The sequence below is a fragment of the Mustela erminea genome, chromosome 4 (genome assembly GCF_009829155.1).
Source record: "Mustela erminea isolate mMusErm1 chromosome 4, mMusErm1.Pri, whole genome shotgun sequence".
Classification (NCBI taxonomy): Eukaryota; Metazoa; Chordata; class Mammalia; order Carnivora; family Mustelidae; genus Mustela; species Mustela erminea.
In genome coordinates this window covers 37288642-37307721 of record NC_045617.1, presented here as the reverse complement: position 1 = coordinate 37307721, position 19080 = coordinate 37288642, and positions in this window count along the sequence as shown.

The following is a 19080-nucleotide window of genomic DNA, read 5'->3' as shown; positions in this document are numbered from 1 at the left end:
GTTACCAAATCTCCACTCTCTAAATGTCTCCGGGATAGTTTCAAACCATTTGCCAGGGGCTTTTTTCTCTGGCTTTCCACACTATGTGTCCATTGGGCCATTTCTGTCGTTGTTGACCTCAGGCCACCACTCTTGTACTGCCCCTGCTACTGTGACTAGAACACTGAGGAAAGTGTTAATTTCTTCTTAAACACAAGACAGAGTCCATGGAACAATTTGTAATGAAATTTTACCAATCTATTGGGAAAGTAAAATGTTATGTTATGTTAAATGTATGTTAACACACTCAATCAAACACACAGACACACACACAGACACGCCCACAGACACACACAGACACACACACACACACACACACACACACACACTGAGTACTTTCAACAACTGCCCAGGTCTGGATCCATCATAAATCTCCTTTATTGGCCTGCTTCCTCTCCTACTTTTAACCCTTTTCTTTGTAGCCAGTGTAATTCATCTCTTACCACATCTCAAATCTGACCTACTCTTGGCTCCAGTGGAAGCAGACAAATTTTCTTCCCCTAATCTAAAATCCATTTCCCTAGGTCCCAGAACTAACTTTCTCTCAAGATGGAGGGCTCCATTTTCCTTAAAGGAAGTGCCAGGAGTGTGTTTCATCTTTTGGCCATAATAACACCAAATTTACAAAGTAGTCAAATTTATTATGTCTGGTTTATTTCCCTTGAATAAAATCATGTATGTGACAGAAACAGCCTGGCCAGATAGGCCTGCACCTAACTCTACTTCTCTTCATGAGAGAGTTAGTATATACTGGTGTTTAGTCTCACTCAAGTCCTTTTTCTGTGATATACAATCCTTAGGTAGATTGTGGTAATACACATGATTTAGCAGAATCTAAAGTTCTAAAGCCCATCAATCCACTGGCACCTTGTTTGAGTCTCATGAATCAGTCATCATGTTCCTTCACTCAATTATTGATTTCTTTCGACGTTTGTCTGTGTAAGTGTGATGGCAACAGAACCATGCCATTAAAACAAATTAGAGAAGGTCTTTGCCTTCAGTTATCTTATACTTTAGACAGAGCAACACACAAGAAATTACCAAAATTTCTCCTTTTTAAAAGAGTACCTAAGGTTTCATCTACAGATCAGCCCTTTTCTACTGGACACCACTGGAAAGGACCGCTAATCAGGTATTCTAATATGGAATGGGCGTCACGGTTACCCTTAATCACGGTCTCTCTGTAAACACTGAAAGTCATGTTTCTGGGAAGTCTCTTTACTCATGTGATAATGCATAGATTCATTCATAGCCCACTTGCTCCAACTTATCCAGAGAAATAACAACAAGAGTCTGGGCAGCTAATGCACCTGCGAAGTTTTCTAAAGCAAGATAAATATTTTTGTGAAGGTCAGCCTCATCCATAAACCTAAAATGACTAATAACCAAAGATTATGTATAAATATAGACTGGGTTCCTTTTGTATTATTTGTATTCCTTTTGTCCAAATCCTTTTGTATTTTGTATTTGTTGAAATTTGTATTTCTTAGGAAATAGTTGATGGGCAAGGGTTTTCAAATAGCACTATCTTTTCTCTTTACAAATAGAACCTTTCATTTGTGCACATAGGTTACAAATGTATTTATTTTAAAATTTGAAATGTTAGGTAATTCCATAATTTATTATGACAATTATGAATTAGAAATAGGGAAACTATTGAAAAATGGAATTTCCTGATTTTGTTCAATACTCAGACCTTAAAATTAAATAGCAAGTGTGATTGATTTTGAAATTTTATGATAAAATAATTTTTTTCTCTCATCTTTATTTGTTTAAGATTTTATTTATTTATTTGAGAGAGAGCAAGAGTGAGAGGGATCACAGAGGGAGAGGAAGAAGCAAACTTCTTACTAAGCAGAGAACCCAAGTCGGAGGGTTGGGGGGGGGCTCGACCTCAGGACCCTGAGATCATTATCTGAGCTAAAGGCAAACATTTAACCAATTGAGCCACCCAGGTGCCCTATTCCCTCATCTTTGTTATGTCGAAGAGAATAGTTTGCTTTCTTATTTTTTTTAGATAAATTTATGGATTCATGGAATCTTAAGAGTTGGAAGGTACCTTAGATGTCTTTTCACTTTTACTCCCCTGAACAAAAAAATCCCTTAGTCCCCATAATGGACAGGTTTTACTCTTTATTTGAACCCATAAAGAGTGAATAACTCCGTTTTTGAGTCAGTTCATTTCAATGTTGGGCAGGCTTGTTGGCTATCAGGAATTCTCCATTATTCATGATATTATCCCTACTTAGTCTTCTACACATTGGCTTGTTTAGTGCTATGTCTTTAACTATATGAAGTGAAAAATAACATGCCTTCCACAGCCCCTTCTCTTTTCCAGGCTGAAACCTTTACTTTATGGCAAGAGAAGGACATGTTATTTCAGGCAGGGGGAATAACATGAATAAACATGCAGAGCAAGCACCTTAAGAATTAAGCTAACAGCATTAACTAGAGCATGGAGGCGTGTTATGAGGCATGTTAAAAAAAAAAGAAAAGTTGGAAATGAAGACTGGAGTCTTATTGTAAATAACTGTAAGCAAGGAAGTCTTTGATGTTATTGTGAGGCAGTGCAGTGATACCATCAGAGATCTGCTTCAAGAAGATTGGCCAGGACATCGCTAGTCAAGTAGGGAGTGATTTCCAGTTGTATATGAACTTTTGGCCAGTTCTTCTCTCCACAGGTTGTAAGTTTCTCTGCATTACAGCTCTTGTGTAATCTCCTTTCCTCAAGTGTGGGCTGGATTTAGCACCTAGATTCTAACCAATAGGAAATGGTGAAAGTGCTGGGATGTTACTTTATGATAAGAGTACAGAAGACTGACTTCCATTGTGTTAGTTGGCACTCTGTACTGCCTTCTTAAGTTGCATGGTTTCATAAAGCAAGCTGGCCCTTTGCAAAGGTCCATCTGAAAGAACTAAGGGTTCCTTCTGGCAACACCAATGAGAAACAAAGGCTCTCAGTCCAACAGCTTGCAAAGAACTGAATCCTGCCAAAACCCATGTGAGCTTGTAAGTGAGTCCTGCCCTAGTTAAACCTTCGGATGACTCCATCCCAGCTGACTCATGGATGGCAGCCTATATGAGGCCCAGAAACAGAGAACTCAGCCTAGCCATGTCTGGATTCCTGACCTAAGAAATGTCTATAATGTGTTGTTCTACACTCCTCGAACTTTTTGTATTAAATTATTACACAGCAATGGATAACTAATATGGGGTATATGTGTGATATTTTGAAAGCGTAATGTTAATGTACCAAGCAATAGTAAGCTGAGTTAAGCTGCCAAACCTTCACCTGATGCACACATTGTGAGGATGCAAATGTTGTGAACAAGAGTGTAGTGATACTCAAGGAAGGAGGGATTACAAATATTCAGATTATGGTCTTTTGATTCCAGTATGTGTACATTCATATAGTTCATTCATGCTCGCCAATAAAACATAGAACTATATTATCTGGACTGAGGTATTGCTGACAATAAAAATGGATATTTTTGTGTCCCTAAAGAGCACATTTTATAAATTTTTATAAGCAGTTTTGTAGATGCAAAGCATGTGCAAGGCTAAAATGTTCAAGTATTTTTTTTTTTTAAACTGGCAGAAGACCAGCCAAATGAAGGCTCTAAATGGAACCTCAAAACTTAAAACATGGGTTAGCCCTATATTTGAATGTGTTCTTGCTACCATTTTTGTCAAGTGACAAATTCATTCCAAATACTTGAACTTACAGAGCAGATCTTTGGCACAGTAGCCAAAAGCGTAAAAACTAAAACAAGTACAACAAAAACAAAACTAAGTGCAGCCAAATCAGATCAGACTACTTTATTTTATTCTGCGTACTCCAAAAATTGAAGCCTTCCTTTTTATGAAAAGAACTCTTAATGAGTTTTTCAATGATACTGCATTTTGTTTAAGAAATATTGACTAGCTAATGTCATCAGGTTTCCTCATTGGGAGAACAAAATGCTGAGGAAAAAGTATATGAGAACAATTCCTTTGAGACACAGAGATGTAGCAAGGCAAGAAGAATTACGGGGCCAACATCCAGGAAGAGATAGAAGGAAATCCTAAGAGATAGAAACCCAATATTTGGGGCTGCTTTTCTCCTAAGTTCAGAGACATCTACAAATTGACTGGAGACAAACTGAGCAGAACTTTTGATAAATTAGCAATACCAAGAAGCAGAAATTCAAATCTATGCTGGCCAAATGAGAAAAGCACTATCATTTGAATTAAAATCTCCAAAGGGCTACATTGCAGAAGAAAAGATAATCCAGAAGAAAGAAATAAATATCCTCACCTTAATAGGAACTAAAGCCCAAATTTGAACCATCTTAATCTTAGTAACTGGATTAAGGTGATAAATAATCCTAATGCCTCTGGCTTCTTATTTAAATCAAACATAAATCCTCAGAGTGGTTCACTTCTGAGGAGAATGAAGCATTTCAGCACAAATCCAAAATAATTAGAAAGTAGAAAATCTGGAAAAATTTACAAAATCATTGATTTAAAGACACCGCAGTACCCAGTACTCCACAAACCACAAAGACTAAAACCAGAATTTCAGTCAGGATGTAAGCTTATGGAAGAAAGCTAACAATCTGCAGCTTTCTTTGCAGGCATTTTTTGGTTTAGGTTTGAGACAAAAGCAGAGACCCCTGTTTGCCTGCATATAGGGCTGCTACTAGAAAGACAGAGGGACCAGCAGAGATTTCTTGCGGGGGGGAGGAGTCACATGACCCTGGATTGAGTTTCAGGGAGCTCAAACATGGCTGATCTTCTGTTCAATGTATATCCTGAATTTTAATCCTGCACAGAGCTAGAGGTCAAAGAACAAAGACCAAAGATTACATGCCTAAAAGAGAAGGGAGTATACTATTATTTTTGAATTGGAAGATTAATTATTGTGACAATATCAATTTTCCCAAAACTTCTTTAAGGATTCAGTGCAATCCCAATCAGAATCCTTAAGAGGATTTATTTTTAGGGAAAATTAAACTGATATCAAAACTCAAGAGCTACTAGAAAGCTGTGGTAATTAAGACAGTATGTATTGGTATAGGGACAGGCGTATAGGCCAATGAAATCAAATCAGGAGGCCCAAAAACATATTACCTGATTTATGACACAGGTACCCTAACAACTCCAAAGATCAGAGATGGTCTTCTCAATAAATTATCTTGTGTCAACCATATACCCATATGGGAAAAAATTAAATCTGACACTTACCTCACAATTACATGCAAATTAATTCTTGGTGTATTATAGATATAAATATTAAAAAAAATAAGGTTTCTAGAAGATAATATGGGGGAACCATCTTGACCTTGGGAAAGGGAAAGACTTTTTATACTACTTGTAAAAGTGTTAACCATAAAGCATAGACCAAGATATCAGATTAAAATAAAAACCATTCTGTTTATCAGAAGACATCATTTGAAGAATAAAAATGCAAACCCCCAAATACAACTAAGGGAAGATTTGTATCTGGAACTTATAAAGGACTACTAAAATCAGTAAGAAAATGGTAAATCCACATAGTAAGTCAAAGGATTCTGTAAGGAAGTCGGAGAATGTTCAATCATATTAGTCATCAGGAAAATGTAATTTCAACTCACACTGAGATATCACTGCTCCCATGACAGAAGGGCTAATATTTAAAAACTAAGCAAAATTGGGTGGGGGATTTTGGGATAGTGTGAACTCTAATACCACACTGTTGGGGATATAAATTGGTACAACCACTTCAGAAAACAACTTGCCATTTTTTACCAGCATTGAAGACGTGTGTGCTTTTTGATATAGAAATTTTAGTTGAAAGTTTATACTAATAAGAAATGCATAAACCCGTGCTCCAAGAGACATGCAGAAGAATTTTCACAACAATGCTCATAAGAGCCCCAAACTATACATTAATAAAAATGAATCTCATGGATATAATATGGAGGAAAGCAAGTCAGACTCAAAAGAATATAAACTGTATTGTTGGATTCATAGAGAGTTCAAAAGCAGAGAAAACAAAGATATTGTGTTAGAAGTAGGAATAGTGATTGCTTTGGGAGATGGGGTGGGGAAATGGGAAATAATTAGGAGGAACACAGAAGAGATTTTTGGCTGCTAGTGTTATGGAATGCAGGGTGTTGGCCAAAAAAACCAAGAGGTACTCGGAGACCTTGGAGTATCAGAGGTTTGTTTCAACACCAGCAGTCCCAGAAGAGAGTGATCTCTCAAGATCTGAGCACTGAGCACAAACAAAGGGAGTAGTTTATACACTTTTACTTCCGTATCTGTACCACTGTTGCAGCTGCAGCTGGTGAGCCTATGGGAAAGCCTGGAATGGCGTTGGGGCAGGAACTGGGATTCCCCTGCTGGATTCGTCAGCCACCTCAGAACACAGATTTTCCTGATCATTCCTCCCTTTGATGCCCCTTTAAACACCTGGTGTAGAGGGCATCATCGTTATTATCTACAGGGTGATAGTGATTAAGGAGCAACTGGAGTCTGATCTTGGCAATATGAGCAGTGAGGAGGAACAGCACACCTGGTAACAGAAGACCAGGAATGACTGGGGTCAGGAAAACCATACTGAAAAGTGCTTAGGAGCAGACAGCAGAAGACTAATAAAAGTGGGGGTCACTGGTTTTAGTTAGAAGGAGTCATTGTGACTAGCAGGCGCCAGATAAAACCTGTGGACAAATAAAGATAGTAAAAAACCATAGGGTCATCCAATAAACAATAACAATAACAAGTCTCTGGGGGAAAGTCCAGTCAGAAGGTTGAACAGTGGAGTCTGACCCTTAGGATGAGGGATAGCGTGCTGGTGAGAACGAGGGACCACGGTGAGCAGGTGTCCATTAGTCAGTGGGGTCTTGTTGGAGGCAAAGCTGGAGCAGGTCTGCAGGGTTTGGCTGGACTTTCCATTGGTGCGGCTTTTAGTCCTGGTGATGGGATTTTTTACTCTGGAGTGGTGGACCCTTGGGGTGACACAAGAGACCTTAAAGGCAGTAGGGGTGGTTAGAACAACAGTGTGAGGCTCTGTCCACTGTGGTTTGAGGGGGTCCCTTTTCCACTTTTTAAAAAATTTATTTATTTGACAGAGAAATTACAAGAAATCACAAATCAAAGCAGAGATGCAGGCAGAGAGAGAGAGAGGGGGGAAACAGGTTCCCTGCTGAGCAGAGAGCCTGATGTGGGGCTCGATCCGAGGACCCTGAGATCATGATCCAAGCTGAAGACAGAGGCCCAACCCACTGAGCCACCCAGGTGCTCCCCTTTTCCACTTTTTGACCCAGACTGAGTCTCCTGTTTGAAAGGTGTGCACCTGGGACCCTAAGGACATTGGGGCCCTTTCAATGGTGTATCTTTGTAATTTATTTAGGATGGCCCCAGGGCCTGAAGTTGTCTATCTCTTTATCCCCAATCTGATGTAAGTTTCCTGGAAGGCATTGGGGAGGCCGTTTACACACTAATTTGAAAGGGGAGTAACCTAGGATCCCGGGTACGTAGTGGGCACACAGAAGGGCCAGGGGTAGCAGATGTGGCCATGGGAAGTTAGTTTCCTGACAGAACTTTGCTACGATTCCCTCGTGGTTGTGATTCATTCGCTCTACTTTCCCTGAGCTTTGGGGCCATTAGGCAGTGTGGAGCCTCCAGGTGACACTGAGAGACTTAGTTAAGACCTGTACAATGTCTTCTACAAATGTGGGCCCATTGTTACTATGGATTGTTAATGGCAGGCCGAACTGGGGCACGATATCCCACAAGAGGACTCTGGTTACTTTCCAGCTTTGCTGGGTCCTGATGGGGAAGGTCTTGACCCATCCAGAGAATATGCACATTAGCACGAGGAGATATCTGAATGTCCTGCTTGGCTGCATGTCTGTGAAGTCTATTTATAGATTTTTTGAAAGGGACTACCCCTATCCTCTGGACACCTGGCGGTGGGGCATGGTGCAGGCCGAGCATTATTTTTAGCATATGTTATGCATTGCTCCCTGGTTGCTTGGCATAATGCTGGCAGCTGGCTGATGTAGTAGTGCTTTTCGAGGAGGGCCTTCAATGTCGATTTTCCAGGTGGGTGAGTTGGTGGTATTTCTTGACTAGATGCCCTTCTGTTGCTCTTAGGATGAAGATGTGTCCGTCTGGTATCACCCACCATCTCTTTTTAGTCAGGGAGGCTCCCGCAGCCATGGCCCATTTTTTTTTTTCTTTTTCTTTTTAGTGTCACTGGGTAGAGGGACTTCTTCTGGTGGTGTCTGGGCCATGGTGGGAAGGGGATATGTCCATACCCTTACTGGCTATGGTCTTGGCAGCCTCATCTGCCAGACAATTTTCCTGCACTATGAGGTTGTCTCCTTTCTGGGGTCCCTTACAGTGCAAGATTGATACTTCCTTTGGAAGTTAGACAACTTTGAGGACTATTTGGTATCTCTTTGAGGAGTTTTGATAGCTTTTACCGTGGCAGTAAGGAGGGTCCTTTCCTTGTTGATGACCCCATGTGTATGCACAGTGGTAAAGGCATATCGAGAGTCAGTGTAAATGTTGACTCACTCACCTTCATTGAGGGTGAAGAGTTGGAGTAAGGTGTATAGTTCAGCTCATTATGCTGACCATCCAGCTGGTAATGCCTTAGCCTCTAGGACTTCAGTGGTCAGGGTCACTGCGTAATACGCCTTTTGGGCACCCTCTTGTAGGTAACTGCTGCTGTTGCTGAAAGTGTGAGCTCTGTATTCTTTGTAACTTGATCCCTTAAGTCTGGACAGCTCCCATAGACTTTTCCGTTACTTTGCAGCATTTATGGTCTGGTTCCCCCTCTTCCATGGAGAGAGAGGTTGCTGGGTTTAATGCACATAATGTTTTAAGGGTGACCCATGGATTCTAGCAGAGGAGCCCTTGGTATTATGCTAGCCAAGAGTTGGAAAGGAAGCAGTGCCCCTGTGTGTTCATGAGGATCACACGAGGGAAATTGACATTAAGTTTTTGTCCCAGGGTGAGCTTGCCTGCCTCCTTAATGAGTAGGACTGTGGGTACTAGTACCCTGAGACATGGTGGCCATCCTGGCGCCACCAGAGTTCACTCTCTTTGACAGATATGTAACTGGCTGTTGTTAGGGCCCAAGTAGACTGAGTGCTATTTTTTTTCGTGTACAAAGAGATTGAAGGGTTTTTCTGTACTTGGTAGGCCCAGGGGTGGAGCCCACATCAAGGAAGCCTTTATCTCTGTGAAGGCAGCTTCTGCTTTCTCAGTCCAGGCATAGTGCTCTCAATTTAGTCCCCCTAAGAGACTATAGAGGGGACTTGCTATTGCTGAGAGGCCAGGAATCCAGATGCACCATAATCCTGTAGTCCCCAGGAAATCTCACAGGCCCCTTTTGTCCGGGGCTATGGCAAAGAGATGATGACCATTTTTCCTTTGTGGCCCTCTTTCTTTTCTCCCTGGGTGAGAAGGAAACCGAGATATCGAACCTGTTGTTGGCAGATTTGTGCCTTTTTCCATGAGACTTGGTATCCCGAGTCTGACATGAGCTATAAGAGGACCTTAGTGCCTTTGGTGTAGTCTTGTGTGTCACTGGCAAGGAGGAGGTCATCCACATACTGGAGGAGGGTGCATGGATTTGGGACGACTCAGTGCAGGGAGTTGGCTACCTTGTTGATGGCCTGCAGGTCTTGGACTGGTCCATATCCCCCTCCTGCCTTCTTAACTGGCAGGAGTGGGGTATTTCAAGCCAACTGGCCCTTGATTAGGTTACCCATTGTTTTTTGTCTGGCCAGATATTTGTGAATGCCAATCTTAGTTTCTTGTGAGATGGGCTCTTGCTTTTGTCTCTGGGATTGGGTTCCTGGGATCAGTTCAACAATGATAGGGGCCTGATTCTGGGCTAGCCCAGGTGGGTTGTGTTTAGACCACACTGAAGGGAAGGTGAGCCTGAACTCCAGCGGGCCATTTGGTTGGGACTGGGTGCAGAACAGTTTCCTTTGTTTTTACTCTTGGTGTGGTAATCGCTAGTATCAGAGACCTTGTCTCCTCTTGCCCTGGGTTCAGTCAGAGGCTGGTTTGCCCAGTGGGCTCAAAGGTTATTTGAACCCCAAGCTTGGACAGTATGTCTTAGTGCAGGAGGGGGATGGGGCAATCAGGTGGATAAAGGAATTTATGTTGGACCTTTTGGCCCCTGAGTTTACACAGATGAACGTGGCAAAAGGGCTGTTGTATTGTTTGTGTCCTGGTAGTCCCAAGGATGGTTGCAGTCTTTTGGCTGAAAAGAGCCACTGGGGAGGTGACAACAGAGTGGTTGGCTCCAGTATAAACCATGAAAGTCACTGCTTGCCCCTCTATTTTTGTTCTGACCATGGGCTTATAGTGACCAAGGATAAGAGAGCCCAGTCCCTCTCAGTCTGAGTCTATTTCTGCACAGCCTATCAGGTTTTCCTTCTCAGGGTTCTTTCTTGTAGTAGCTGGGCTTCTGAGCCTTTTCCCGTTTGGGACATAATTTTTTTTTTTTTAAATGCCCTTTTTCTTTACAGTAAACACATTGATCCCTGGTCAAGGGGGTTTGGTTTCCCCATTTTGGTGGCTGGGACCTCTCTGCCTTATAGACCTGCCAACAGGGCCACTTGGAAAACCCTTTTCCAGAATGAACAAGTTGGGTCATGTGTCCAGTGGATTGGTTTGGTGATGGAGAAAGGTTGATAATACATCATGGAACAGCCGGGTTGGATTGTTCGTCTTTATCATATCTCTTGGGTTCTCACTTTTCTTGTACCAGCATTTGGAAGGCAGTTGGTTCATCCTGGGTGGCAGCCTGGCTGCTGGTCCCGGAGAAAGTGGATCCTCTGGACCTGAGGTGCTTGGGAGACTGATGGCAGTGGAGCATCTGGAACTGGAGGGGGCCAGGTATAGATGCTCTTGGGGGTGCATATGGAGAGGGCAGGATTGGTTTATCCTTGGGATTTCCAGCTAGGATCTGTGGAGGCTGAGGCCTCTTTTGGTCTTTTTGGACCAGTTGGATGAGGCAATTAAGACCCTGGCCTGTCCCTGACTATTGCAACCAAATCACACCCAGTGGGGAGAGTCTGGGCAATTCCTAGCTGGGAGTCAATGTATGGAAACTAGTCACGGTGTCTTGGCTACCCTGTTACAACTCGCCACATCTGACAAACTGTTGGGACATCCAATGTCCCTTCTGAAGACCATCAGACATTAAAGGTGGGCCACTTTAACTTACATAGAACACTATGTAACACAATTTGACAGGATGCATTTTAATTCCATAGTCTTCCTGAACTCCTTGCTGAAATTTTGATCATACAGTCCAGGACTGTAGGTTTACTCTGCCTTGATCCCATAGTGATGTTCCTGTGTGCAGTGGTACAGAGACAAAGTGTGAGTGCCCCTTTAGAGGAGAGACCAATCAGATGCCCACCTGTCTGCCCTCTTGGAGGAGACTTGGGTGCCTCTTAGCTGTAGGGAGTCCATATAAACCCTGGACTGGTGCCCTGAAGGGCTCCCCATAGACCCTATGAGGTCACCACTCAGACTCTTGGGGCCTACTCAGACTCTGTAGTCCAAAGACCATGGAGTCACAGAATCAGTCCGCCTGACAAGCCAGGTCAAAGTGCACATTCACTCATGCATTCACACGTAAGTTATTATAGTTTCCCCCTCCCTGCCCCCTGGGAGGCCCTGACCCATGGAATTTCTTTCAGAAATTCATTTCTGCCCCCTCTTTCGAGGGTTTCTGACCTGAGGGACTTCCCTCCCTGGGAAACCCTACCTGTGAGACCTCTAGGAGGTCTTTGGGAGGTGATCAAGCTCCTGCTGCAACCTAACGAGTGGGTCTGACTGGTCTTGGGGCCCCAGACCTTACCGGAATTCAACTTTGGAACCAGGTCCTCACCTACCAAGTCTCTTTGGAGTCCAACAGGAATAGCGGAGCAGGGCCAGTCCGAGGTGACCAGGTGTGAGACTGTCAAAGATAAGGCAGGGCGTGTCTTCTCCATTTCAACCCCTTTTCAGTCACCACGCCACCCTTGCTCCCAAAGTGGTGGCAACAATGGGTCCGCGCAGTTGGGTTTCCCAGTCAGGGAACCAAATGTTACAGAACACAGAGTGGATCCTGACCAAAAAAACCAAGCAGCACTTAGAGACCTTGGAGGATCGGCGGTTTATTTCACACCAGTGGGCCCAGAAGAAAGTAATCTCTCAAGGTCTGAGCCCTGAGCACAAACAAAGGGAGTAGTTTACACACTTTTACTTCCATATCTGGACCACTGTTGCAGCTGCAGCTGGTGGGCCTAGGGGAAAACCTGGAATGGCGCTGGGGTCGGGACTGGGATTCCCCTGCTGGATTCGGCAGCCACCTCAGAACAGATTTTCCTTACCAATAATACTAGTTATCGATTGCTCTATAACAAATTACTCCAAAACTCAGTGGCTTACAACAACAAATATTTATCATACCACTTTCTTTGTGTCAGGAATCAGAACACATGTGCTTTTAGCTCAATGTCTTTCATAAGGCTGAAACTCAAGTGTCCGCCAGGACAGCCATCTTGAGCCTCCACTAGGGCTGAAGGATCTTATTCTAAGCTCAGTGATATGGTTTTGGCAGTTCTCTGAAATCTGTTTTGAAGCTCACCCACGTGAGCCTCTCCACAGGGCTTCCCCATGACTTTGAGGCTGGCTTCAGTCAGCGTGAGTGATTTAAGGAAGAATAAGAGAGTTAATGCCAAGAGAGAAGCCACTTCTTTTTATTACCTAAACTCAGAAGTAATATCCCATCATGTCTGCCTCATTTTATTTGCTAGGAGCAAGTTACTAAACTCAGTCCATACAAGGGCATGAATAAACAGGAAGCAGTATCATTCAGCCTGTCCATCTTCGATGTTGCCCAACCATAGATGCTAATGTTCAATTTCTTCACTTAGGTAGAGGTTGAATGAATGATAGTTTTAGGATTATTCATTGGACTGTATATCTTCTGTGCACATTTATATATATTATCTTTTCTCATAGAAATATTTTGCGATTAAAAAACATATAGTCATAGAAATGTTTAAGCTTCATATTTTAAGCTTCATATTCTCATGGAATGCAATTGAGATGCTATACAATTCCAAAGAACTTCTCCTTACCTACTTACTTAGATAGATGAACTGCTTTAAGAATTTTAGGAATTTTGCCTAAGGGTCTCACTGACAAATAAACTCATTAATGCTCAAAATAGATATAGATAAACTAAGTTGACTGCTCTTTTCCTTGGGAAGTGATTGTCCTCAAGACCCTTATTTAAACATTTCTTTTTTTTTTTAAATTTCTTACTTAGCATTTTTTTTTCAGCTAGTTGTGGACAATTGTATCTAAAAATAAGTCTCAAATTTCAAATTTGTCACAAATACCACTCTCAGTGTGAACTTAATAACTCTCCTAATCACAATTTCTATTTATAGTTTTCTAAATTAAAGTAAAACTATTTTCTTTTTGTATTTCATGGAAATTGCCAGTACTGACTGAATGGAAAAAGAAAAACTCAACTGATAATATGTTTTTGCCACATATAAATAGTGAGACGGAAGACATATTCATTAGTACTTTAAAATTAGTATCATGCTTTTAATGGAAATATAAACAATGCACATGGCATTAATAAAAAATCAATCATTTAATTTGTACTAGTCATCCAATAACAATACACACACATATATATATATATAAATAAATTATTTCATAGATAAGAGGGAAGTAGCTTACATCAAAATGTACTGCTCATTCATTCCTTGACAAACGACAAATGGCACAACCCAGCCAGTCAACCTGCCCTTCTTGATGGGGAAGAGCACAGATGTGAACATGGATATGAAACACTTCTGTCACTTTCCTCAAGTAAAGAAATCCAGAGGGAACTTGATAATGGGTTAAGACGTACTAAGGAAAAATATGATGTCTCCTTTTTATATAATCCCCTACTATAACTAAAAAGCACTAAATACTAAGATTTATAAAAATATATTCAAATAATGTACATTAATCTTGATTTTTAAAAGCATATATTACATTATGAGATTGAAATCTTCAGATTTTAAGGAGAATTTCACAATAATGACAATAATAAAGATAAGTGCCATTTATTGAGTTATTATTTCTCTTAAGTCCAAACCTATCTTTCTATACCATGATGTTGGGGTGGAAACTTTGCACACCACACTGCCAGCTGCTTCCTGATAGGTTCCAGTAGTCTAATCTCCCTGATAGCATCACAAAAAAAGACCTGGAAGGCCATGGGTGGGAGAGTTGCTCTGTCCTCTTTGCTTGCTGGACCTGATAACCCTTCATCCTGGCAGGGACAGTAGATTCCAGTGTCTGGTTTTCGTGTCTGCTCCCAGACCCATCAGAGGGACAAGGAGTCATTGACCCTACTTCAGAAGTTGGAGTCTCAGCTCTAGGGGCTCTCTACCCAGCTCCTTTTATCATTCCCCTGCCCCAGAGGTGGTGGCTGAAATTGTCTATGTTACATCAATATTTCCTTTATCTATTTCCAGTTCTCTAGTGTATCCTTCAGCAATTCCTTATCCTGGGTTCTCTATGTTGAAATAACATATAGTTTCTGCTTTCCTGACTGGATCTCCATTGATACATAATAATTAATACACCATTATTCATAATTATATAGTTATTACAAAATGTATTGTGGCCTTATCTGAGCCTATACCATAGTTTGCTAGAAAGGAAGATGTTTTTCTTCTGCTAGTTTAAATGAAAATGATTTCATTGGTTTAAGAAGAAAAATAATGATTACCATTTAAATATATGGATGTCTATATATACATAATTTCTAATCTAGATCCATATACCTGCTTCATAAAATATCAAGAGGTCATGCTTGTTATACAATAAGAATAAACTTTAGCTGGTTATTAACTTGTATCCTTATAAGGAGGCACATTGCCATACTATGTATGACAAATTATAAATAATCTATACGTTATATAAATAAAATGAGAGTAATTACCTCATTAACATTTAGAGAAAAAATAAACATATTAATTTCTCTTCAGTGTTGATGAAAACAACTAATAAGAATCATTTTAAAACTACACAAATACTTGACAGTCAGCCAACCTAATTACCACCTTTGGTTGGATATGATTTTTGAAAAACACTAATAAAATTTGTTTCCATTGCATAAGTATGCATGTTTCAAAATAAATAGTTTTAAATAGTTGCAATAATCACAATACCATGTTATATGCATATTTCCGATGAGAAGGTGAAAGCCCTTGAAAAATGTTTGTCATAGAGTTCCAGAGATGGCAGTTGTACACACTTAACTTATTTTTTTTAACAGAAATTACTTTCTCCCTATGATTCACAACTTAATATTTATGATTTATTTTTTGGTGAGTTCTTTTTTTTTTTTAAGGACACAATAGTGATTTTGAAAATAAAGAATTAATTGAAAAGCATATGTGAAGAAATAGGGGCATAGAATTCTACATATTAGCAGATTATTAGTTAATTAATGAACATTAGGATATTTGGAAGCATCTCTGACTTTTGTCCAATATATAAAACAACTTAATAGCAAACATATCAAAATTAAAAATTGACCACTTTACCGTGACAGATATGATATAGTAGAATATAATGGTATTAATTATAAATTCATAATAATTATATAAGATATATAATCATACAAATATAAAATAATAATAAAATGATAAAATAATTATTTGTGTAACATGTGGATTATTTTTTCTCTTCTTGAAGATTCTAAATATGTTGCACTTTCCCTGGGGGCACCTGGGTGACTCAGTTGGTTAAGCATCTGCCTTTGGCTCCAGCCATGATCCCAGGGTACTGGGATTGAACCCAACATGGGGCTCCCTGCTCAGCAATGAGTCTGCTTCTCCCTCTCCCACTGTGATTTCTCTCACTTTCGCTCTGTCTCAAATAAATAAGTAAAATCTTAAAACAACAACAACAACAAAACAATCAACTGATTCTGTTCCATGACCACCAAGAGATGTGATAGAAAAAAAGAATCTGTGGAAGGCACACTGTGATTTGTTGTGTCTTAGAATACAAAGGCAATGTTTATATAAACAATGACAGAGATTTGTTCCAGGGTAAATGACTATTCCTATCATTTCATCCCTAGGAAAAATGATAAGAGAATAGTAGTAGTGATTCACTTAAAGGAAGGGAAGGGGTTAATCCTATATTTGTGTTTAAATACGTGCTTCTGTGTATATCCAACCCATGGGTATACACCTGTCAGGAAGAATCCTTAAATTAATGCTGGCCTGCCATGAAATACGCACAAGAATCAATGGCTTCATGACAAACATTAATGCTCATTCAATGGCCTATGGGGCTGTCAAGGCACCTAAGACAGTGTAAACACTTGAGGCCACAGGTTCAAGTCCACATTGAATTCTTCAGGCTTCATATTTGTAAGGAAAGAGATTTATTCTTACTGTCAGTGTTATTTCTATCTTGTAGTAAGAAACTGTCTTTTTAATCTCAAATGTGAACTACATATTATTGTTTAGATTTTTTAATTTTTGCTTTGTTTTTGCAAATGAGCAGATTCTGATGTCATTAGATCAGCCTGGAGCCTGCATTAACATTGGTAGTAATGATAGATCTACAGAGATGACGAAAATTGATAGGAAACTGAATATTCCCTTATAATGACAGTCTATGAATGGTGGAGATCCTGATTTAAACCTGAAAAGATAATCTGCAAGAATGTGCTGCTCTGTCTTTCTTCCCTTATGAAATTTTGAAGGCAAAGGTTGAAAATTACTGACTTATTGCCTCATGAATTCATTTGAAGTGGCATATATTGAAATTGAAAGCACTATTACATAGGTAGCCCATTGTACATGGTTATAAGGAAGCTATTACTTAACTTGCTGAATACCTGTCAAAGATTGCTCTTGAAATGAGTCGTGTGTACACTTAGGCTTTGCCACCAGGAAAACAAACTCATTCTTTTTAACAAGAGATATCAAATCATGATCCAGAAATACGGGCAAGTCCTCCAGTCTATGGCCTGTGAGAGGGTCTTCAGGGCAGTGTGAAAATTAAGCACTGAGAATTTTAGATTATAAAATAGGAATAGTTCATTCTTTTTTGATAAGTTATTGCTGTAATTACCAAGTTGATAGTTATACTAGTCAGTATAGGTTAAGTGGTACTGTGGTGGCAAATGATCTCAGAAACCTCCATGGCTTTAAAAAACAATGGTTTATTTCTCACCCATGTGGTATATCTATCATCAGTTGGCTGTATCCCCTTTTCTCTCTGTCTAACTCTCTCTTTTACACTATGGAATTGAGAGTGATAAAGCAGCTCCTTTCAAGGTTATTGCCATGCTAATTACAGAAAGAAAAAAAGCAAAGTACTAGAAAATGTAGTGACTCAAAACTTCTGCTTAGAAGGGGTACATATCATTTCCACTTTTATTCTGTTGGTCAAAGCACCAATTGTGACTCTGTTCATGGGTCTTTTATATAAGCATGGAGTGGTCAAGAACAAAGGTGACTGACCGTTGGATGAGTCATCTTATCCTTATTATTTAGTGTCTCTTCTCTGCCAGGAGCTCGTTAGTCGGCACTGAGATTTAAGACATAAAGATTTGTGTCTTTGTGTCTACTCCAACAGGAGCTAGATGAAAGATTGGGAATTTCAACCACATTAGCTGACACCAACTTTCAGCTCACTCTCACTTGATCTTTGTAATTACATAGGTCAATGATACCCTTGTTGGATATCCATGTATCTTACTCCTAGGAGCACCAGAGTCTATTAGCCTTCAGCACAGATCCCAGCAAGTCAGGACTTCTGGTTGCCATTTTGGATTTATTACCTGTTATGGTAATTATGAACACCTTGCCTCTGACAGTTAGTTGCTTTCATCTGACTTGTAATATTCAGAATCTCATTCTTTCTTTTGCCTCTAATGAACCCAGCACATTTTCGTACTATCAACTCTGACCTGCAAAAGAAAACTACAACTGAGCTCCTTAGTAATGCCAGTGCCCTCACCACTTGATCATCCTTTATTGCTTTAATAAATGAAATGTCCTCTAGGTTCTCCTGGGGAGCATAGGCAGCTTATGGGGTTCACTGATCAGTAACTATGGTATTGCTGATAATATGTAGTAAATCCATTCTAGCATGTCAACATTTCTGAACTTAACCCCTTCCTCAGTACTATACCAAGGTAATTTTTACATTTACCTTCCATTTTACTAGGAGCCATCATGTTTTCCAAACATCAAGGAGCCATTCCTACAGTGTATCCAGATTATTTCCTGATGTCTTTGTTTCTTGTTAAATCTGGAATTATAGGAGAGAAGATTCCCCATTAATAAATTCCAAAGAATCTCTGATTTGTTTTTAGCTTCCTTGTTTTTGTCAGAATTGTTGGACATATTCTGAAATGCTTAATTGTATATAATCTTAATGATTTAGTAAAAATGAAAGATGTTAATCCTGATAATTAAAAGTTCTGTCGGTGGGGACCTGATTATTCAATGGCTTAGGCCTCTGCCTTCAGCTCGGGTGGTGATCTCAGGGTTCTGGGATCGAGCCCTGCATCGAGCCCAGCATTGGGCTCTCTGCTCAGTGGGGAGCCTGCTTCCCCCTTTGTCTCTGCCTGCTGCTTTGCCTACTTGTGATCTCTCTCTCTCTCTGTAAAATAAATAAATGAAATTTAAAAAATAAAATCTTTAAAAAAAAGTTCTGTTGGAAAATACAGTGTGAAATCTGATTAATACAAACCAGAGCCTTACTAGAAGGTAAAAATGTTCTTTCACAGAGTGTGTTTTCTGGCCTCTAGTCTGGGTGCCAATTTAGCTTACTGACCACGTGGTACATGGTATTACTTGATTCTTTGTGGGCACAGGTATTATTGTGTTCTTAGCTATGTCCTTATAAAAGAATAGTAGAAGCAACAAAGCAGATCTTCCAAGATAGGGTTAAGAGGGTTGGCCCAGGTGGCAGGCCTTGAGTGCTTTGCAATTAACACTTTGTTCACTC